Source organism: Osmerus mordax, chromosome 27, assembly GCF_038355195.1.
Source record: "Osmerus mordax isolate fOsmMor3 chromosome 27, fOsmMor3.pri, whole genome shotgun sequence".
NCBI classification, from domain to species: Eukaryota; Metazoa; Chordata; class Actinopteri; order Osmeriformes; family Osmeridae; genus Osmerus; species Osmerus mordax.
The window spans coordinates 55171-74558 of NC_090076.1; the positions used below are offsets into that span (position 1 = coordinate 55171).

At 49.4% G+C, this 19388-nt stretch overlaps 37 non-coding genes across 37 annotated transcripts; all 37 read right to left on the bottom strand.

The window, feature by feature from the left end:
* Positions 1–361: 361 nt before the first annotated feature.
* On the bottom strand, positions 362–443 carry trnal-uag (transfer RNA leucine (anticodon UAG)). Its single transcript has one exon. It is a non-coding gene; the product is annotated as a tRNA-Leu (tRNA).
* A 126-nt stretch (positions 444–569) lies between these two features.
* trnag-ucc (transfer RNA glycine (anticodon UCC)) lies at positions 570–641 on the bottom strand. Its single transcript has one exon. It is a non-coding gene; the product is annotated as a tRNA-Gly (tRNA).
* A 521-nt stretch (positions 642–1162) lies between these two features.
* On the bottom strand, positions 1163–1234 carry trnag-ucc (transfer RNA glycine (anticodon UCC)). Its single transcript has one exon. It is a non-coding gene; the product is annotated as a tRNA-Gly (tRNA).
* A 521-nt stretch (positions 1235–1755) lies between these two features.
* Positions 1756–1827, bottom strand: trnag-ucc (transfer RNA glycine (anticodon UCC)). Its single transcript has one exon. It is a non-coding gene; the product is annotated as a tRNA-Gly (tRNA).
* Positions 1828–2190: 363 nt separating this feature from the next.
* On the bottom strand, positions 2191–2272 carry trnal-uag (transfer RNA leucine (anticodon UAG)). The gene has a single exon. It is a non-coding gene; the product is annotated as a tRNA-Leu (tRNA).
* Positions 2273–3058: 786 nt separating this feature from the next.
* Positions 3059–3140, bottom strand: trnal-uag (transfer RNA leucine (anticodon UAG)). Its single transcript has one exon. It is a non-coding gene; the product is annotated as a tRNA-Leu (tRNA).
* A 126-nt stretch (positions 3141–3266) lies between these two features.
* Positions 3267–3338, bottom strand: trnag-ucc (transfer RNA glycine (anticodon UCC)). Its single transcript has one exon. It is a non-coding gene; the product is annotated as a tRNA-Gly (tRNA).
* Positions 3339–3701: 363 nt separating this feature from the next.
* On the bottom strand, positions 3702–3783 carry trnal-uag (transfer RNA leucine (anticodon UAG)). Its single transcript has one exon. It is a non-coding gene; the product is annotated as a tRNA-Leu (tRNA).
* Positions 3784–4728: 945 nt separating this feature from the next.
* trnag-ucc (transfer RNA glycine (anticodon UCC)) lies at positions 4729–4800 on the bottom strand. The gene has a single exon. It is a non-coding gene; the product is annotated as a tRNA-Gly (tRNA).
* Positions 4801–5163: 363 nt separating this feature from the next.
* On the bottom strand, positions 5164–5245 carry trnal-uag (transfer RNA leucine (anticodon UAG)). The gene has a single exon. It is a non-coding gene; the product is annotated as a tRNA-Leu (tRNA).
* Positions 5246–5371: 126 nt separating this feature from the next.
* Positions 5372–5443, bottom strand: trnag-ucc (transfer RNA glycine (anticodon UCC)). Its single transcript has one exon. It is a non-coding gene; the product is annotated as a tRNA-Gly (tRNA).
* Positions 5444–5806: 363 nt separating this feature from the next.
* On the bottom strand, positions 5807–5888 carry trnal-uag (transfer RNA leucine (anticodon UAG)). The gene has a single exon. It is a non-coding gene; the product is annotated as a tRNA-Leu (tRNA).
* Positions 5889–6449: 561 nt separating this feature from the next.
* On the bottom strand, positions 6450–6531 carry trnal-uag (transfer RNA leucine (anticodon UAG)). The gene has a single exon. It is a non-coding gene; the product is annotated as a tRNA-Leu (tRNA).
* A 945-nt stretch (positions 6532–7476) lies between these two features.
* trnag-ucc (transfer RNA glycine (anticodon UCC)) lies at positions 7477–7548 on the bottom strand. Its single transcript has one exon. It is a non-coding gene; the product is annotated as a tRNA-Gly (tRNA).
* A 362-nt stretch (positions 7549–7910) lies between these two features.
* trnal-uag (transfer RNA leucine (anticodon UAG)) lies at positions 7911–7992 on the bottom strand. The gene has a single exon. It is a non-coding gene; the product is annotated as a tRNA-Leu (tRNA).
* A 126-nt stretch (positions 7993–8118) lies between these two features.
* Positions 8119–8190, bottom strand: trnag-ucc (transfer RNA glycine (anticodon UCC)). The gene has a single exon. It is a non-coding gene; the product is annotated as a tRNA-Gly (tRNA).
* A 521-nt stretch (positions 8191–8711) lies between these two features.
* Positions 8712–8783, bottom strand: trnag-ucc (transfer RNA glycine (anticodon UCC)). The gene has a single exon. It is a non-coding gene; the product is annotated as a tRNA-Gly (tRNA).
* Positions 8784–9146: 363 nt separating this feature from the next.
* On the bottom strand, positions 9147–9228 carry trnal-uag (transfer RNA leucine (anticodon UAG)). Its single transcript has one exon. It is a non-coding gene; the product is annotated as a tRNA-Leu (tRNA).
* A 786-nt stretch (positions 9229–10014) lies between these two features.
* Positions 10015–10096, bottom strand: trnal-uag (transfer RNA leucine (anticodon UAG)). Its single transcript has one exon. It is a non-coding gene; the product is annotated as a tRNA-Leu (tRNA).
* Positions 10097–10222: 126 nt separating this feature from the next.
* Positions 10223–10294, bottom strand: trnag-ucc (transfer RNA glycine (anticodon UCC)). The gene has a single exon. It is a non-coding gene; the product is annotated as a tRNA-Gly (tRNA).
* Positions 10295–10657: 363 nt separating this feature from the next.
* On the bottom strand, positions 10658–10739 carry trnal-uag (transfer RNA leucine (anticodon UAG)). Its single transcript has one exon. It is a non-coding gene; the product is annotated as a tRNA-Leu (tRNA).
* A 945-nt stretch (positions 10740–11684) lies between these two features.
* On the bottom strand, positions 11685–11756 carry trnag-ucc (transfer RNA glycine (anticodon UCC)). The gene has a single exon. It is a non-coding gene; the product is annotated as a tRNA-Gly (tRNA).
* Positions 11757–12119: 363 nt separating this feature from the next.
* Positions 12120–12201, bottom strand: trnal-uag (transfer RNA leucine (anticodon UAG)). The gene has a single exon. It is a non-coding gene; the product is annotated as a tRNA-Leu (tRNA).
* A 126-nt stretch (positions 12202–12327) lies between these two features.
* Positions 12328–12399, bottom strand: trnag-ucc (transfer RNA glycine (anticodon UCC)). Its single transcript has one exon. It is a non-coding gene; the product is annotated as a tRNA-Gly (tRNA).
* Positions 12400–12762: 363 nt separating this feature from the next.
* On the bottom strand, positions 12763–12844 carry trnal-uag (transfer RNA leucine (anticodon UAG)). The gene has a single exon. It is a non-coding gene; the product is annotated as a tRNA-Leu (tRNA).
* A 561-nt stretch (positions 12845–13405) lies between these two features.
* On the bottom strand, positions 13406–13487 carry trnal-uag (transfer RNA leucine (anticodon UAG)). The gene has a single exon. It is a non-coding gene; the product is annotated as a tRNA-Leu (tRNA).
* Positions 13488–14432: 945 nt separating this feature from the next.
* Positions 14433–14504, bottom strand: trnag-ucc (transfer RNA glycine (anticodon UCC)). Its single transcript has one exon. It is a non-coding gene; the product is annotated as a tRNA-Gly (tRNA).
* Positions 14505–14866: 362 nt separating this feature from the next.
* Positions 14867–14948, bottom strand: trnal-uag (transfer RNA leucine (anticodon UAG)). Its single transcript has one exon. It is a non-coding gene; the product is annotated as a tRNA-Leu (tRNA).
* A 126-nt stretch (positions 14949–15074) lies between these two features.
* On the bottom strand, positions 15075–15146 carry trnag-ucc (transfer RNA glycine (anticodon UCC)). Its single transcript has one exon. It is a non-coding gene; the product is annotated as a tRNA-Gly (tRNA).
* Positions 15147–15667: 521 nt separating this feature from the next.
* trnag-ucc (transfer RNA glycine (anticodon UCC)) lies at positions 15668–15739 on the bottom strand. Its single transcript has one exon. It is a non-coding gene; the product is annotated as a tRNA-Gly (tRNA).
* Positions 15740–16102: 363 nt separating this feature from the next.
* trnal-uag (transfer RNA leucine (anticodon UAG)) lies at positions 16103–16184 on the bottom strand. The gene has a single exon. It is a non-coding gene; the product is annotated as a tRNA-Leu (tRNA).
* A 786-nt stretch (positions 16185–16970) lies between these two features.
* On the bottom strand, positions 16971–17052 carry trnal-uag (transfer RNA leucine (anticodon UAG)). Its single transcript has one exon. It is a non-coding gene; the product is annotated as a tRNA-Leu (tRNA).
* A 126-nt stretch (positions 17053–17178) lies between these two features.
* trnag-ucc (transfer RNA glycine (anticodon UCC)) lies at positions 17179–17250 on the bottom strand. Its single transcript has one exon. It is a non-coding gene; the product is annotated as a tRNA-Gly (tRNA).
* Positions 17251–17613: 363 nt separating this feature from the next.
* Positions 17614–17695, bottom strand: trnal-uag (transfer RNA leucine (anticodon UAG)). Its single transcript has one exon. It is a non-coding gene; the product is annotated as a tRNA-Leu (tRNA).
* Positions 17696–18640: 945 nt separating this feature from the next.
* On the bottom strand, positions 18641–18712 carry trnag-ucc (transfer RNA glycine (anticodon UCC)). Its single transcript has one exon. It is a non-coding gene; the product is annotated as a tRNA-Gly (tRNA).
* Positions 18713–19075: 363 nt separating this feature from the next.
* On the bottom strand, positions 19076–19157 carry trnal-uag (transfer RNA leucine (anticodon UAG)). Its single transcript has one exon. It is a non-coding gene; the product is annotated as a tRNA-Leu (tRNA).
* Positions 19158–19283: 126 nt separating this feature from the next.
* trnag-ucc (transfer RNA glycine (anticodon UCC)) lies at positions 19284–19355 on the bottom strand. The gene has a single exon. It is a non-coding gene; the product is annotated as a tRNA-Gly (tRNA).
* Between the last annotated feature and the right edge of the window lie 33 nt (positions 19356–19388).

A 19388-nucleotide genomic window follows, 5' to 3' on the forward strand; every position in this document is an offset into this window, starting at 1 on the left:
ACAACAGCCTCCGTGATCGCACAGCATTTCGAGGGACGGTTCACCTTTCCACACCACCTACTGACGTCCAACTAGTAAGAAATTGCCCTAAGCCTGGTTTATACTTCTGCGGAGTTTGGAACACGTGGCCTAATCGTGATGCTATCGACCGTCACAAGAGACGAGATGCCTCTCCACGGTCTGTATTGGCTGGGGATTGAACCCCGTCAACTTCAAGGAAAAAAGTTGCCACTGTAGTTGCCACTATAAATACGATGCCCCAAAAAATCATATACTATCGCACATGTCGAGCCACAGTTCACTTTTTCAAACCCACTTACTGACTTCAAAGCAATGTGACGGCGTTAGCACCCTACAAAAGTGGCAGCGGTGGGATTTGAACCCACGCCTCCTGAGAGACTGGAGCCTAAATCCAGCGCCTTGGACCGCTCGGCCACGCTACCCAGTTGTGAGGTTGTTTCCCCCGAGCTCTTCTCGATGCTGATCGTTCGTCCGGGAGCTCAGGTGACATTCTTAATGCCTGGAAGCGGTTGAAAGTCACAAGATAAAACACATCTCTCTCAAGGTTCTGCATTGGCCGGGAATCGAACCCAGGTCAACTGCTTGGAAGGCAGCTATGCTTGCCACTATACCACCAATGCCCACAACCGCCTCCATGATCGCACAGAATTTCGAGGGACGGTTCACCTTTCCACACCACCTACTGACGTCCAACTAGTAAGAAATCGCCCTAAGCCTGGTTTACACTTCTGCGGAGTTTGGAACACGTGGCCTAATTGTGATGTGTTCGGCCGTCACAAGAGACGAGATACCTCTCCACGGTCTGTATTGGCTGGGGATTGAACCCCGTCAACTTCAAGGAAAAAAGTTGCCACTGTAGTTGCCACTATAGTTCACTTTTTCAAACCCACTTACCGACTTCAAAGCAATGTGACGGCGTTAGAACCCTACAAAAGTGGCAGTGGTGAGATTTGAACACACGCCGGAGAGACTGGAGCCTTAATCCAGCGCCTTGGACAGCTCGGCCACGCTACCCAGTTGCGAGGTTGTTGCCCCCCGAGCTCTTCTCGATGCTGATCGTTCGTCCGGGAGCTCACGTGACATTCTTAATGGCTGGAAGGAGTTGAAAGTCACAAGATAAAACACATCTCTCTCAAGGTTCTGCTTTGGCCGGGAATCGAACCCGGGTCAACTGCTTGGAAGGCAGCTATGCTTGCCACTATACCACCAATGCCCACAACCGCCTCCATGATCGCACAGTATTTCGAGGGACGGTTCACCTTTCCACACCACCTACTGACGTCCAACTAGTAAGAAATTGCCCTAAGCCTGGTTTATACTTCTGCGGAGTTTGGAACACGTGGCCTAATCGTGATGCTATCGACTGTCACAAGAGACGAGATGCCTCTCCACGGTCTGTATTGGCTGGGGATTGAACCCCGTCAACTTCAAGGAAAAAAGTTGCCACTGTAGTTGCCACTATAGTTCACTTTTTCAAACCCACTTACTGACTTCAAAGCAATGTGACGGCGTTAGCACCCTACAAAAGTGGCATTGGTGAGATTTGAACCCACGCCAGAGAGACTGGAGCCTTAATCCAGCGCCTTGGACAGCTCGGCCACGCTACCCAGTTGCGAGGTTGTTGCCCCCCGAGCTCTTCTCGATGCTGATCGTTCGTCCGGGAGCTCACGTGATATTCTTAATGCCTGGAAGCAGTTGAAAGTCACAAGATAAAACACATCTCTCTCAAGGTTCTGCTTTGGCCGGGAATCGAACCCGGGTCAACTGCTTGGAAGGCAGCTATGCTTGCCACTATACCACCAATGCCCACAACAGCCTCCATGATCGCACAGCATTTCGAGGGACGGTTCACCTTTCCACACCACCTACTGTCGTCCAACTAGTAAGAAATTGCCCTAAGCCTGGTTTATACTTCTGCGGAGTTTGAAACACGTGGCCTAATTGTGATGCTATTGACCGTCATAAGAGACGAGATGCCTCTCCACGGTCTGTATTGGCTGGGGATTGAACCCTGTCAACTTCAAGGAAAAAAGTTGCCACTGTAGTTGCCACTATAACTACGATGCCCCAAAAAATCATATACAATCGCACATGTCGAGCCACAGTTCACTTTTTCAAACCCACTTACTGACTTCAAAGCAATGGGACGGCGTTAGCACCCTACAAAAGTGGCAGCGGTGGGATTTGAACCCACGCCTCCGGAGAGACTGGAGCCTAAATCCAGCGCCTTGGACCGCTCGGCCACGCTACCACGTTGTCAGGTCTTAGCCCCCGGGCTCTTCCCGAAGCTGATCGATCGTCCAGGAGCTCACGTGACATTCTTAATGCCTGGAAGCGGTTGAACGTCACAAGATAAAACACATCTAACAATAGCCCTCCTAAATAGCTCTTAGAAATGAACTTTACGGCGCTTTATTTAACATTACCTCCATTCGTATTTATTATTTTGCTCATACTGGTACTATCTGTCCTTGTATTTTTTTTCTTTTTTGTCTTGTTGTTCTATTTGTGATGCTATAGCCTGCATGGAGAATACCAAATCAAATTCCTAGTATCTGTATACATGGCGAAATAAAGATGATTTGAATCTCTCTCAAGGTTCTGCATTGGCCAGGAATCAAACCCCGGTCATCTGCTTGGAAGGCTGCTATGCTTGCCGCTAAACCACCGATGCCCACAACAGCCTCCGTGATCGCACAGCATTTCGAGGGACGGTTCACCTTTCCACACCACCTACTGACGTCCAACTAGTAAGAAATTGCCCTAAGCCTGGTTTATACTTCTGCGGAGTTTGGAACACGTGGCCTAATCGTGATGCTATCGACCGTCACAAGAGACGAGATGCCTCTCCACGGTCTGTATTGGCTGGGGATTGAACCCCGTCAACTTCAAGGAAAAAAGTTGCCACTGTAGTTGCCACTATAAATACGATGCCCCAAAAAATCATATACTATCGCACATGTCGAGCCACAGTTCACTTTTTCAAACCCACTTACTGACTTCAAAGCAATGTGACGGCGTTAGCACCCTACAAAAGTGGCAGCGGTGGGATTTGAACCCACGCCTCCTGAGAGACTGGAGCCTAAATCCAGCGCCTTGGACCGCTCGGCCACGCTACCCAGTTGTGAGGTTGTTTCCCCCGAGCTCTTCTCGATGCTGATCGTTCGTCCGGGAGCTCAGGTGACATTCTTAATGCCTGGAAGCGGTTGAAAGTCACAAGATAAAACACATCTCTCTCAAGGTTCTGCATTGGCCGGGAATCGAACCCGGGTCAACTGCTTGGAAGGCAGCTATGCTTGCCACTATACCACCAATGCCCACAACCGCCTCCATGATCGCACAGAATTTCGAGGGACGGTTCACCTTTCCACACCACCTACTGACGTCCAACTAGTAAGAAATCGCCCTAAGCCTGGTTTACACTTCTGCGGAGTTTGGAACACGTGGCCTAATTGTGATGTGTTCGGCCGTCACAAGAGACGAGATACCTCTCCACGGTCTGTATTGGCTGGGGATTGAACCCCGTCAACTTCAAGGAAAAAAGTTGCCACTGTAGTTGCCACTATAACCACGATGCCCCAAAAAATCATACACAATCGCACATGTCGAGCCACAGTTCACTTTTTCAAAGCCACTTACTGACTTCAAAGCAATGGGACGTCGTTAGCACCCTACAAAAGTGGCAGCGGTGGGATTTGAACCCACGCCTCAGGAGAGACTGGAGCCTAAATCCAGCGCCTTGGACCGCTCGGCCACGCTACCACGTTGTCAGGTCTTACCCCCCCGGGCTCTTCCCGAAGCTGATCGATCGTCCAGGAGCTCACGTGACATTCTTAATGCCTGGAAGCGGTTGAACGTCACAAGATAAAACACATCTAACAATAGCCCTCCTAAATAGCTCTTAGAAATGAACATTACGGCGCTTTATTTAACATTACCTCCATTCTTATTTATTATTTTGCTCACACTGGTACTATCTGTCCTTGTATTGTTTTTCTTTTTTGTCTTGTTGTTCTATTTGTGATGCTATAGCCTGCATGGAGAATACCAAATCAAATTCCTAGTATCTGTATACATGGCGAAATAAAGATGATTTGAATCTCTCTCAAGGTTCTGCATTGGCCGGGAATCGAACCCTGGTCATCTGCTTGGATGGCAGCTATGCTTGCCGCTAAACCACCGATGCCCACAACAGCCTCTGTGATCGCACAGCATTTCGAGGGACGGTTCACCTTTCCACACCACCTACTGACGTCCAACTAGTAAGAAATTGCCCTAAGCCTGGTTTATACTTCTGCGGAGTTTGGAACACGTGGCCTAATCGTGATGCTATCGACCGTCACAAGAGACGAGATGCCTCTCCACGGTCTGTATTGGCTGGGGATTGAACCCCGTCAACTTCAAGGAAAAAAGTTGCCACTGTAGTTGCCACTATAGTTCACTTTTTCAAACCCACTTACCGACTTCAAAGCAATGTGACGGCGTTAGAACCCTACAAAAGTGGCAGTGGTGAGATTTGAACACACGCCAGAGAGACTGGAGCCTTAATCCAGCGCCTTGGACAGCTCGGCCACGCTACCCAGTTGCGAGGTTGTTGCCCCCCGAGCTCTTCTCGATGCTGATCGTTCGTCCGGGAGCTCACGTGACATTCTTAATGGCTGGAAGGAGTTGAAAGTCACAAGATAAAACACATCTCTCTCAAGGTTCTGCTTTGGCCGGGAATCGAACCCGGGTCAACTGCTTGGAAGGCAGCTATGCTTGCCACTATACCACCAATGCCCACAACAGCCTCCATGATCGCACAGAATTTCGAGGGACGGTTCACCTTTCCACACCACCTACTGTCGTCCAACTAGTAAGAAATTGCCCTAAGCCTGGTTTATACTTCTGCGGAGTTTGAAACACGTGGCCTAATTGTGATGCTATCGACCGTCATAAGAGACGAGATGCCTCTCCACGGTCTTTACTGGCTGGGGATTGAACCCTGTCAACTTCAAGGAAAAAAGTTGCCACTGTAGTTGCCACTATAACTACGATGCCCCAAAAAATCATATACAATCGCACATGTCGAGCCACAGTTCACTTTTTCAAACCCACTTACTGACTTCAAAGCAATGGGACGGCGTTAGCACCCTACAAAAGTGGCAGCGGTGGGATTTGAACCCACGCCTCCGGAGAGACTGGAGCCTAAATCCAGCGCCTTGGACCGCTCGGCCACGCTACCACGTTGTCAGGTCTTAGCCCCCGGGCGCTTCCCGAAGCTGATCGATCGTCCAGGAGCTCACGTGACATTCTTAATGCCTGGAAGCGGTTGAAAGTCACAAGATAAAACACATCTCTCTCAAGGTTCTGCATTGGCCGGGAATCGAACCCGGGTCAACTGCTTGGAAGGCAGCTATGCTTGCCACTATACCACCAATGCCCACAACAGCCTCCATGATCGCACAGTATTTCGAGGGACGGTTCACCTTTCCACACCACCTACTGACGTCCAACTAGTAAGAAATTGCCCTAAGCCTGGTTTATACTTCTGCGGAGTTTGGAACACGTGGCCTAATCGTGATGCTATCGACCGTCACAAGAGACGAGATGCCTCTCCACGGTCTGTATTGGCTGGGGATTGAACCCCGTCAACTTCAAGGAAAAAAGTTGCCACTGTAGTTGCCACTATAAATACGATGCCCCAAAAAATCATATACTATCGCACATGTCGAGCCACAGTTCACTTTTTCAAACCCACTTACTGACTTCAAAGCAACGTGACGGCGTTAGCACCCTACAAAAGTGGCAGCAGTGGGATTTGAACCCACGCCTCCGGAGAGACTGGAGCCTAAATCCAACGCCTTGGACCGCTCGGCCACGCTACCCAGTTGTGAGGTTGTTTCCCCCGAGCTCTTCTCGAAGCTGATCGATGGTCCGGGAGCTCACATGACATTCTTAATGCCTGGAAGCGGTTGAAAGTCACAAGATAAAACACATCTCTCTCAAGGTTCTGCATTGGCCTGGAATCGAACCCGGGTCAACTGCTTGGAAGGCAGCTATGCTTGCCACTATACAACCAATGCCCACAACCGCCTCCATGATCGCACAGTATTTCGAGGGACGGTTCACCTTTCCACACCACCTACTGACGTCCAACTAGTAAGAAATCGCCCTAAGCCTGGTTTACACTTCTGCGGAGTTTGGAACACGTGGCCTAATTGTGATGTGTTCGACCGTCACAAGAGACGAGATACCTCTCCAAGGTCTGTATTGGCTGGGGATTGAACCCCGTCAACTTCAAGGAAAAAAGTTGCCACTGTAGTTGCCACTATAACTACGATGCCCCAAAAAATCATATACAATCGCACATGTCGAGCCACAGTTCACTTTTTCAAACCCACTTACTGACTTCAAAGCAATGGGACGTCGTTAGCACCCTACAAAAGTGGCAGCGGTGGGATTTGAACCCACGCCTCAGGAGAGACTGGAGCCTAAATCCAGCGCCTTGGACCGCTCGGCCACGCTACCACGTTGTCAGGTCTTACCCCCCCGGGCTCTTCCCGAAGCTGATCGATCGTCCAGGAGCTCACGTGACATTCTTAATGCCTGGAAGCGGTTGAACGTCACAAGATAAAACACATCTAACAATAGCCCTCCTAAATAGCTCTTAGAAATGAACTTTACGGCGCTTTATTTAACATTACCTCCATTCTTATTTATTATTTTGCTCACACTGGTACTATCTGTCCTTGAATTGTTTTTCTTTTTTGTCTTGTTGTTCTATTTGTGATGCTATAGCCTGCATGGAGAATACCAAATCAAATTCCTAGTATCTGTATACATGGCGAAATAAAGATGATTTGAATCTCTCTCAAGGTTCTGCATTGGCCGGGAATCGAACCCTGGTCATCTGCTTGGATGGCAGCTATGCTTGCCGCTAAACCACCGATGCCCACAACAGCCTCTGTGATCGCACAGCATTTCGAGGGACGGTTCACCTTTCCACACCACCTACTGACGTCCAACTAGTAAGAAATTGCCCTAAGCCTGGTTTATACTTCTGCGGAGTTTGGAACACGTGGCCTAATCGTGATGCTATCGACCGTCACAAGAGACGAGATGCCTCTCCACGGTCTGTATTGGCTGGGGATTGAACCCCGTCAACTTCAAGGAAAAAAGTTGCCACTGTAGTTGCCACTATAGTTCACTTTTTCAAACCCACTTACTGACTTCAAAGCAATGTGACGGCGTTAGCACCCTACAAAAGTGGCATTGGTGAGATTTGAACCCACGCCAGAGAGACTGGAGCCTTAATCCAGCGCCTTGGACAGCTCGGCCACGCTACCCAGTTGCGAGGTTGTTGCCCCCCGAGCTCTTCTCGATGCTGATCGTTCGTCCGGGAGCTCACGTGATATTCTTAATGCCTGGAAGCAGTTGAAAGTCACAAGATAAAACACATCTCTCTCAAGGTTCTGCTTTGGCCGGGAATCGAACCCGGGTCAACTGCTTGGAAGGCAGCTATGCTTGCCACTATACCACCAATGCCCACAACAGCCTCCATGATCGCACAGCATTTCGAGGGACGGTTCACCTTTCCACACCACCTACTGTCGTCCAACTAGTAAGAAATTGCCCTAAGCCTGGTTTATACTTCTGCGGAGTTTGAAACACGTGGCCTAATTGTGATGCTATTGACCGTCATAAGAGACGAGATGCCTCTCCACGGTCTGTATTGGCTGGGGATTGAACCCTGTCAACTTCAAGGAAAAAAGTTGCCACTGTAGTTGCCACTATAACTACGATGCCCCAAAAATCATATACAATCGCACATGTCGAGCCACAGTTCACTTTTTCAAACCCACTTACTGACTTCAAAGCAATGGGACGGCGTTAGCACCCTACAAAAGTGGCAGCGGTGGGATTTGAACCCACGCCTCCGGAGAGACTGGAGCCTAAATCCAGCGCCTTGGACCGCTCGGCCACGCTACCACGTTGTCAGGTCTTAGCCCCCGGGCGCTTCCCGAAGCTGATCGATCGTCCAGGAGCTCACGTGACATTCTTAATGCCTGGAAGCGGTTGAAAGTCACAAGATAAAACACATCTCTCTCAAGGTTCTGCATTGGCCGGGAATCGAACCCAGGTCAACTGCTTGGAAGGCAGCTATGCTTGCCACTATACCACCAATGCCCACAACCGCCTCCATGATCGCACAGAATTTCGAGGGACGGTTCACCTTTCCACACCACCTACTGACGTCCAACTAGTAAGAAATCGCCCTAAGCCTGGTTTACACTTCTGCGGAGTTTGGAACACGTGGCCTAATTGTGATGTGTTCGGCCGTCACAAGAGACGAGATACCTCTCCACGGTCTGTATTGGCTGGGGATTGAACCCCGTCAACTTCAAGGAAAAAAGTTGCCACTGTAGTTGCCACTATAGTTCACTTTTTCAAACCCACTTACCGACTTCAAAGCAATGTGACGGCGTTAGAACCCTACAAAAGTGGCAGTGGTGAGATTTGAACACACGCCGGAGAGACTGGAGCCTTAATCCAGCGCCTTGGACAGCTCGGCCACGCTACCCAGTTGCGAGGTTGTTGCCCCCCGAGCTCTTCTCGATGCTGATCGTTCGTCCGGGAGCTCACGTGACATTCTTAATGGCTGGAAGGAGTTGAAAGTCACAAGATAAAACACATCTCTCTCAAGGTTCTGCTTTGGCCGGGAATCGAACCCGGGTCAACTGCTTGGAAGGCAGCTATGCTTGCCACTATACCACCAATGCCCACAACAGCCTCCATGATCGCACAGCATTTCGAGGGACGGTTCACCTTTCCACACCACCTACTGTCGTCCAACTAGTAAGAAATTGCCCTAAGCCTGGTTTATACTTCTGCGGAGTTTGAAACACGTGGCCTAATTGTGATGCTATCGACCGTCATAAGAGACGAGATGCCTCTCCACGGTCTTTACTGGCTGGGGATTGAACCCTGTCAACTTCAAGGAAAAAAGTTGCCACTGTAGTTGCCACTATAACTACGATGCCCCAAAAAATCATATACAATCGCACATGTCGAGCCACAGTTCACTTTTTCAAACCCACTTACTGACTTCAAAGCAATGGGACGGCGTTAGCACCCTACAAAAGTGGCAGCGGTGGGATTTGAACCCACGCCTCCGGAGAGACTGGAGCCTAAATCCAGCGCCTTGGACCGCTCGGCCACGCTACCACGTTGTCAGGTCTTAGCCCCCGGGCTCTTCCCGAAGCTGATCGATCGTCCAGGAGCTCACGTGACATTCTTAATGCCTGGAAGCGGTTGAACGTCACAAGATAAAACACATCTAACAATAGCCCTCCTAAATAGCTCTTAGAAATGAACTTTACGGCGCTTTATTTAACATTACCTCCATTCGTATTTATTATTTTGCTCATACTGGTACTATCTGTCCTTGTATTTTTTTTCTTTTTTGTCTTGTTGTTCTATTTGTGATGCTATAGCCTGCATGGAGAATACCAAATCAAATTCCTAGTATCTGTATACATGGCGAAATAAAGATGATTTGAATCTCTCTCAAGGTTCTGCATTGGCCAGGAATCAAACCCCGGTCATCTGCTTGGAAGGCTGCTATGCTTGCCGCTAAACCACCGATGCCCACAACAGCCTCCGTGATCGCACAGCATTTCGAGGGACGGTTCACCTTTCCACACCACCTACTGACGTCCAACTAGTAAGAAATTGCCCTAAGCCTGGTTTATACTTCTGCGGAGTTTGGAACACGTGGCCTAATCGTGATGCTATCGACCGTCACAAGAGACGAGATGCCTCTCCACGGTCTGTATTGGCTGGGGATTGAACCCCGTCAACTTCAAGGAAAAAAGTTGCCACTGTAGTTGCCACTATAAATACGATGCCCCAAAAAATCATATACTATCGCACATGTCGAGCCACAGTTCACTTTTTCAAACCCACTTACTGACTTCAAAGCAATGTGACGGCGTTAGCACCCTACAAAAGTGGCAGCGGTGGGATTTGAACCCACGCCTCCTGAGAGACTGGAGCCTAAATCCAGCGCCTTGGACCGCTCGGCCACGCTACCCAGTTGTGAGGTTGTTTCCCCCGAGCTCTTCTCGATGCTGATCGTTCGTCCGGGAGCTCAGGTGACATTCTTAATGCCTGGAAGCGGTTGAAAGTCACAAGATAAAACACATCTCTCTCAAGGTTCTGCATTGGCCGGGAATCGAACCCGGGTCAACTGCTTGGAAGGCAGCTATGCTTGCCACTATACCACCAATGCCCACAACCGCCTCCATGATCGCACAGAATTTCGAGGGACGGTTCACCTTTCCACACCACCTACTGACGTCCAACTAGTAAGAAATCGCCCTAAGCCTGGTTTACACTTCTGCGGAGTTTGGAACACGTGGCCTAATTGTGATGTGTTCGGCCGTCACAAGAGACGAGATACCTCTCCACGGTCTGTATTGGCTGGGGATTGAACCCCGTCAACTTCAAGGAAAAAAGTTGCCACTGTAGTTGCCACTATAACCACGATGCCCCAAAAAATCATACACAATCGCACATGTCGAGCCACAGTTCACTTTTTCAAAGCCACTTACTGACTTCAAAGCAATGGGACGTCGTTAGCACCCTACAAAAGTGGCAGCGGTGGGATTTGAACCCACGCCTCAGGAGAGACTGGAGCCTAAATCCAGCGCCTTGGACCGCTCGGCCACGCTACCACGTTGTCAGGTCTTACCCCCCCGGGCTCTTCCCGAAGCTGATCGATCGTCCAGGAGCTCACGTGACATTCTTAATGCCTGGAAGCGGTTGAACGTCACAAGATAAAACACATCTAACAATAGCCCTCCTAAATAGCTCTTAGAAATGAACATTACGGCGCTTTATTTAACATTACCTCCATTCTTATTTATTATTTTGCTCACACTGGTACTATCTGTCCTTGTATTGTTTTTCTTTTTTGTCTTGTTGTTCTATTTGTGATGCTATAGCCTGCATGGAGAATACCAAATCAAATTCCTAGTATCTGTATACATGGCGAAATAAAGATGATTTGAATCTCTCTCAAGGTTCTGCATTGGCCGGGAATCGAACCCTGGTCATCTGCTTGGATGGCAGCTATGCTTGCCGCTAAACCACCGATGCCCACAACAGCCTCTGTGATCGCACAGCATTTCGAGGGACGGTTCACCTTTCCACACCACCTACTGACGTCCAACTAGTAAGAAATTGCCCTAAGCCTGGTTTATACTTCTGCGGAGTTTGGAACACGTGGCCTAATCGTGATGCTATCGACCGTCACAAGAGACGAGATGCCTCTCCACGGTCTGTATTGGCTGGGGATTGAACCCCGTCAACTTCAAGGAAAAAAGTTGCCACTGTAGTTGCCACTATAGTTCACTTTTTCAAACCCACTTACCGACTTCAAAGCAATGTGACGGCGTTAGAACCCTACAAAAGTGGCAGTGGTGAGATTTGAACACACGCCAGAGAGACTGGAGCCTTAATCCAGCGCCTTGGACAGCTCGGCCACGCTACCCAGTTGCGAGGTTGTTGCCCCCCGAGCTCTTCTCGATGCTGATCGTTCGTCCGGGAGCTCACGTGACATTCTTAATGGCTGGAAGGAGTTGAAAGTCACAAGATAAAACACATCTCTCTCAAGGTTCTGCTTTGGCCGGGAATCGAACCCGGGTCAACTGCTTGGAAGGCAGCTATGCTTGCCACTATACCACCAATGCCCACAACAGCCTCCATGATCGCACAGAATTTCGAGGGACGGTTCACCTTTCCACACCACCTACTGTCGTCCAACTAGTAAGAAATTGCCCTAAGCCTGGTTTATACTTCTGCGGAGTTTGAAACACGTGGCCTAATTGTGATGCTATCGACCGTCATAAGAGACGAGATGCCTCTCCACGGTCTTTACTGGCTGGGGATTGAACCCTGTCAACTTCAAGGAAAAAAGTTGCCACTGTAGTTGCCACTATAACTACGATGCCCCAAAAAATCATATACAATCGCACATGTCGAGCCACAGTTCACTTTTTCAAACCCACTTACTGACTTCAAAGCAATGGGACGGCGTTAGCACCCTACAAAAGTGGCAGCGGTGGGATTTGAACCCACGCCTCCGGAGAGACTGGAGCCTAAATCCAGCGCCTTGGACCGCTCGGCCACGCTACCACGTTGTCAGGTCTTAGCCCCCGGGCGCTTCCCGAAGCTGATCGATCGTCCAGGAGCTCACGTGACATTCTTAATGCCTGGAAGCGGTTGAAAGTCACAAGATAAAACACATCTCTCTCAAGGTTCTGCATTGGCCGGGAATCGAACCCGGGTCAACTGCTTGGAAGGCAGCTATGCTTGCCACTATACCACCAATGCCCACAACAGCCTCCATGATCGCACAGTATTTCGAGGGACGGTTCACCTTTCCACACCACCTACTGACGTCCAACTAGTAAGAAATTGCCCTAAGCCTGGTTTATACTTCTGCGGAGTTTGGAACACGTGGCCTAATCGTGATGCTATCGACCGTCACAAGAGACGAGATGCCTCTCCACGGTCTGTATTGGCTGGGGATTGAACCCCGTCAACTTCAAGGAAAAAAGTTGCCACTGTAGTTGCCACTATAAATACGATGCCCCAAAAAATCATATACTATCGCACATGTCGAGCCACAGTTCACTTTTTCAAACCCACTTACTGACTTCAAAGCAACGTGACGGCGTTAGCACCCTACAAAAGTGGCAGCAGTGGGATTTGAACCCACGCCTCCGGAGAGACTGGAGCCTAAATCCAACGCCTTGGACCGCTCGGCCACGCTACCCAGTTGTGAGGTTGTTTCCCCCGAGCTCTTCTCGAAGCTGATCGATGGTCCGGGAGCTCACATGACATTCTTAATGCCTGGAAGCGGTTGAAAGTCACAAGATAAAACACATCTCTCTCAAGGTTCTGCATTGGCCTGGAATCGAACCCGGGTCAACTGCTTGGAAGGCAGCTATGCTTGCCACTATACAACCAATGCCCACAACCGCCTCCATGATCGCACAGTATTTCGAGGGACGGTTCACCTTTCCACACCACCTACTGACGTCCAACTAGTAAGAAATCGCCCTAAGCCTGGTTTACACTTCTGCGGAGTTTGGAACACGTGGCCTAATTGTGATGTGTTCGACCGTCACAAGAGACGAGATACCTCTCCAAGGTCTGTATTGGCTGGGGATTGAACCCCGTCAACTTCAAGGAAAAAAGTTGCCACTGTAGTTGCCACTATAACTACGATGCCCCAAAAAATCATATACAATCGCACATGTCGAGCCACAGTTCACTTTTTCAAACCCACTTACTGACTTCAAAGCAATGGGACGTCGTTAGCACCCTACAAAAGTGGCAGCGGTGGGATTTGAACCCACGCCTCAGGAGAGACTGGAGCCTAAATCCAGCGCCTTGGACCGCTCGGCCACGCTACCACGTTGTCAGGTCTTACCCCCCCGGGCTCTTCCCGAAGCTGATCGATCGTCCAGGAGCTCACGTGACATTCTTAATGCCTGGAAGCGGTTGAACGTCACAAGATAAAACACATCTAACAATAGCCCTCCTAAATAGCTCTTAGAAATGAACTTTACGGCGCTTTATTTAACATTACCTCCATTCTTATTTATTATTTTGCTCACACTGGTACTATCTGTCCTTGAATTGTTTTTCTTTTTTGTCTTGTTGTTCTATTTGTGATGCTATAGCCTGCATGGAGAATACCAAATCAAATTCCTAGTATCTGTATACATGGCGAAATAAAGATGATTTGAATCTCTCTCAAGGTTCTGCATTGGCCGGGAATCGAACCCTGGTCATCTGCTTGGATGGCAGCTATGCTTGCCGCTAAACCACCGATGCCCACAACAGCCTCTGTGATCGCACAGCATTTCGAGGGACGGTTCACCTTTCCACACCACCTACTGACGTCCAACTAGTAAGAAATTGCCCTAAGCCTGGTTTATACTTCTGCGGAGTTTGGAACACGTGGCCTAATCGTGATGCTATCGACCGTCACAAGAGACGAGATGCCTCTCCACGGTCTGTATTGGCTGGGGATTGAACCCCGTCAACTTCAAGGAAAAAAGTTGCCACTGTAGTTGCCACTATAGTTCACTTTTTCAAACCCACTTACTGACTTCAAAGCAATGTGACGGCGTTAGCACCCTACAAAAGTGGCATTGGTGAGATTTGAACCCACGCCAGAGAGACTGGAGCCTTAATCCAGCGCCTTGGACAGCTCGGCCACGCTACCCAGTTGCGAGGTTGTTGCCCCCCGAGCTCTTCTCGATGCTGATCGTTCGTCCGGGAGCTCACGTGATATTCTTAATGCCTGGAAGCAGTTGAAAGTCACAAGATAAAACACATCTCTCTCAAGGTTCTGCTTTGGCCGGGAATCGAACCCGGGTCAACTGCTTGGAAGGCAGCTATGCTTGCCACTATACCACCAATGCCCACAACAGCCTCCATGATCGCACAGCATTTCGAGGGACGGTTCACCTTTCCACACCACCTACTGTCGTCCAACTAGTAAGAAATTGCCCTAAGCCTGGTTTATACTTCTGCGGAGTTTGAAACACGTGGCCTAATTGTGATGCTATTGACCGTCATAAGAGACGAGATGCCTCTCCACGGTCTGTATTGGCTGGGGATTGAACCCTGTCAACTTCAAGGAAAAAAGTTGCCACTGTAGTTGCCACTATAACTACGATGCCCCAAAAATCATATACAATCGCACATGTCGAGCCACAGTTCACTTTTTCAAACCCACTTACTGACTTCAAAGCAATGGGACGGCGTTAGCACCCTACAAAAGTGGCAGCGGTGGGATTTGAACCCACGCCTCCGGAGAGACTGGAGCCTAAATCCAGCGCCTTGGACCGCTCGGCCACGCTACCACGTTGTCAGGTCTTAGCCCCCGGGCGCTTCCCGAAGCTGATCGATCGTCCAGGAGCTCACGTGACATTCTTAATGCCTGGAAGCGGTTGAAAGTCACAAGATAAAACACATCTCTCTCAAGGTTCTGCATTGGCCGGGAATCGAACCCAGGTCAACTGCTTGGAAGGCAGCTATGCTTGCCACTATACCACCAATGCCCACAACCGCCTCCATGATCGCACAGAATTTCGAGGGACGGTTCACCTTTCCACACCACCTACTGACGTCCAACTAGTAAGAAATCGCCCTAAGCCTGGTTTACACTTCTGCGGAGTTTGGAACACGTGGCCTAATTGTGATGTGTTCGGCCGTCACAAGAGACGAGATACCTCTCCACGGTCTGTATTGGCTGGGGATTGAACCCCGTCAACTTCAAGGAAAAAAGTTGCCACTGTAGTTGCCACTATAGTTCACTTTTTCAAACCCACTTACCGACTTCAAAGCAATGTGACGGCGTTAGAACCCTACAAAAGTGGCAGTGGTGAGATTTGAACACACGCCGGAGAGACTGGAGCCTTAATCCAGCGCCTTGGACAGCTCGGCCACGCTACCCAGTTGCGAGGTTGTTGCCCCCCGAGCTCTTCTCGATGCTGATCGTTCGTCCGGGAGCTCACGTGACATTCTTAATGGCTGGAAGGAGTTGAAAGTCACAAGATAAAACACATCTCTCTCAAGGTTCTGCTTTGGCCGGGAATCGAACCCGGGTCAACTGCTTGGAAGGCAGCTATGCTTGCCACTATACCACCAATGCCCACAACAGCCTCCATGATCGCACAGCATTTCGAGGGACGGTTCACCTTTCCACACCACCTACTGTCGTCCAACTAGTAAGAAATTGCCCTAAGCCTGGTTTATACTTCTGCGGAGTTTGAAACACGTGGCCTAATTGTGATGCTATCGACCGTCATAAGAGACGAGATGCCTCTCCACGGTCTTTACTGGCTGGGGATTGAACCCTGTCAACTTCAAGGAAAAAAGTTGCCACTGTAGTTGCCACTATAACTACGATGCCCCAAAAAATCATATACAATCGCACATGTCGAGCCACAGTTCACTTTTTCAAACCCACTTACTGACTTCAAAGCAATGGGACGGCGTTAGCACCCTACAAAAGTGGCAGCGGTGGGATTTGAACCCACGCCTCCGGAGAGACTGGAGCCTAAATCCAGCGCCTTGGACCGCTCGGCCACGCTACCACGTTGTCAGGTCTTAGCCCCCGGGCTCTTCCCGAAGCTGATCGATCGTCCAGGAGCTCACGTGACATTCTTAATGCCTGGAAGCGGTTGAACGTCACAAGATAAAACACATCTAACAATAGCCCTCCTAAATAGCTCTTAGAAATGAACTTTACGGCGCTTTATTTAACATTACCTCCATTCGTATTTATTATTTTGCTCATACTGGTACTATCTGTCCTTGTATTGTTTTTCTTTTTTGTCTTGTTGTTCTATTTGTGATGCTATAGCCTGCATGGAGAATACCAAATCAAATTCCTAGTATCTGTATACATGGCGAAATAAAGATGATTTGAATCTCTCTCAAGGTTCTGCATTGGCCAGGAATCAAACCCTGGTCATCTGCTTGGAAGGCAGCTATGCTTGCCGCTAAACCACCGATGCCCACAACAGCCTCCGTGATCGCACAGCATTTCGAGGGACGGTTCACCTTTCCACACCACCTACTGACGTCCAACTAGTAAGAAATTGCCCTAAGCCTGGTTTATACTTCTGCGGAGTTTGGAACACGTGGCCTAATCGTGATGCTATCGACCGTCACAAGAGACGAGATGCCTCTCCACGGTCTGTATTGGCTGGGGATTGAACCCCGTCAACTTCAAGGAAAAAAGTTGCCACTGTAGTTGCCACTATAAATACGATGCCCCAAAAAATCATATACTATCGCACATGTCGAGCCACAGTTCACTTTTTCAAACCCACTTACTGACTTCAAAGCAATGTGACGGCGTTAGCACCCTACAAAAGTGGCAGCGGTGGGATTTGAACCCACGCCTCCTGAGAGACTGGAGCCTAAATCCAGCGCCTTGGACCGCTCGGCCACGCTACCCAGTTGTGAGGTTGTTTCCCCCGAGCTCTTCTCGATGCTGATCGTTCGTCCGGGAGCTCAGGTGACATTCTTAATGCCTGGAAGCGGTTGAAAGTCACAAGATAAAACACATCTCTCTCAAGGTTCTGCATTGGCCGGGAATCGAACCCGGGTCAACTGCTTGGAAGGCAGCTATGCTTGCCACTATACCACCAATGCCCACAACCGCCTCCATGATCGCACAGAATTTCGAGGGACGGTTCACCTTTCCACACCACCTACTGACGTCCAACTAGTAAGAAATCGCCCTAAGCCTGGTTTACACTTCTGCGGAGTTTGGAACACGTGGCCTAATTGTGATGTGTTCGGCCGTCACAAGAGACGAGATACCTCTCCACGGTCTGTATTGGCTGGGGATTGAACCCCGTCAACTTCAAGGAAAAAAGTTGCCACTGTAGTTGCCACTATAACCACGATGCCCCAAAAAATCATACACAATCGCACATGTCGAGCCACAGTTCACTTTTTCAAAGCCACTTACTGACTTCAAAGCAATGGGACGTCGTTAGCACCCTACAAAAGTGGCAGCGGTGGGATTTGAACCCACGCCTCAGGAGAGACTGGAGCCTAAATCCAGCGCCTTGGACCGCTCGGCCACGCTACCACGTTGTCAGGTCTTACCCCCCCGGGCTCTTCCCGAAGCTGATCGATCGTCCAGGAGCTCACGTGACATTCTTAATGCCTGGAAGCGGTTGAACGTCACAAGATAAAACACATCTAACAATAGCCCTCCTAAATAGCTCTTAGAAATGAACATTACGGCGCTTTATTTAACATTACCTCCATTCTTATTTATTATTTTGCTCACACTGGTACTATCTGTCCTTGTATTGTTTTTCTTTTTTGTCTTGTTGTTCTATTTGTGATGCTATAGCCTGCATGGAGAATACCAAATCAAATTCCTAGTATCTGTATACATGGCGAAATAAAGATGATTTGAATCTCTCTCAAGGTTCTGCATTGGCCGGGAATCGAACCCTGGTCATCTGCTTGGATGGCAGCTATGCTTGCCGCTAAACCACCGATGCCCACAACAGCCTCTGTGATCGCACAGCATTTCGAGGGACGGTTCACCTTTCCACACCACCTACTGACGTCCAACTAGTAAGAAATTGCCCTAAGCCTGGTTTATACTTCTGCGGAGTTTGGAACACGTGGCCTAATCGTGATGCTATCGACCGTCACAAGAGACGAGATGCCTCTCCACGGTCTGTATTGGCTGGGGATTGAACCCCGTCAACTTCAAGGAAAAAAGTTGCCACTGTAGTTGCCACTATAGTTCACTTTTTCAAACCCACTTACCGACTTCAAAGCAATGTGACGGCGTTAGAACCCTACAAAAGTGGCAGTGGTGAGATTTGAACACACGCCAGAGAGACTGGAGCCTTAATCCAGCGCCTTGGACAGCTCGGCCACGCTACCCAGTTGCGAGGTTGTTGCCCCCCGAGCTCTTCTCGATGCTGATCGTTCGTCCGGGAGCTCACGTGACATTCTTAATGGCTGGAAGGAGTTGAAAGTCACAAGATAAAACACATCTCTCTCAAGGTTCTGCTTTGGCCGGGAATCGAACCCGGGTCAACTGCTTGGAAGGCAGCTATGCTTGCCACTATACCACCAATGCCCACAACAGCCTCCATGATCGCACAGAATTTCGAGGGACGGTTCACCTTTCCACACCACCTACTGTCGTCCAACTAGTAAGAAATTGCCCTAAGCCTGGTTTATACTTCTGCGGAGTTTGAAACACGTGGCCTAATTGTGATGCTATCGACCGTCATAAGAGACGAGATGCCTCTCCACGGTCTTTACTGGCTGGGGATTGAACCCTGTCAACTTCAAGGAAAAAAGTTGCCACTGTAGTTGCCACTATAACTACGATGCCCCAAAAAATCATATACAATCGCACATGTCGAGCCACAGTTCACTTTTTCAAACCCACTTACTGACTTCAAAGCAATGGGACGGCGTTAGCACCCTACAAAAGTGGCAGCGGTGGGATTTGAACCCACGCCTCCGGAGAGACTGGAGCCTAAATCCAGCGCCTTGGACCGCTCGGCCACGCTACCACGTTGTCAGGTCTTAGCCCCCGGGCGCTTCCCGAAGCTGATCGATCGTCCAGGAGCTCACGTGACATTCTTAATGCCTGGAAGCGGTTGAAAGTCACAAGATAAAACACATCTCTCTCAAGGTTCTGCATTGGCCGGGAATCGAACCCGGGTCAACTGCTTGGAAGGCAGCTATGCTTGCCACTATACCACCAATGCCCACAACAGCCTCCATGATCGCACAGTATTTCG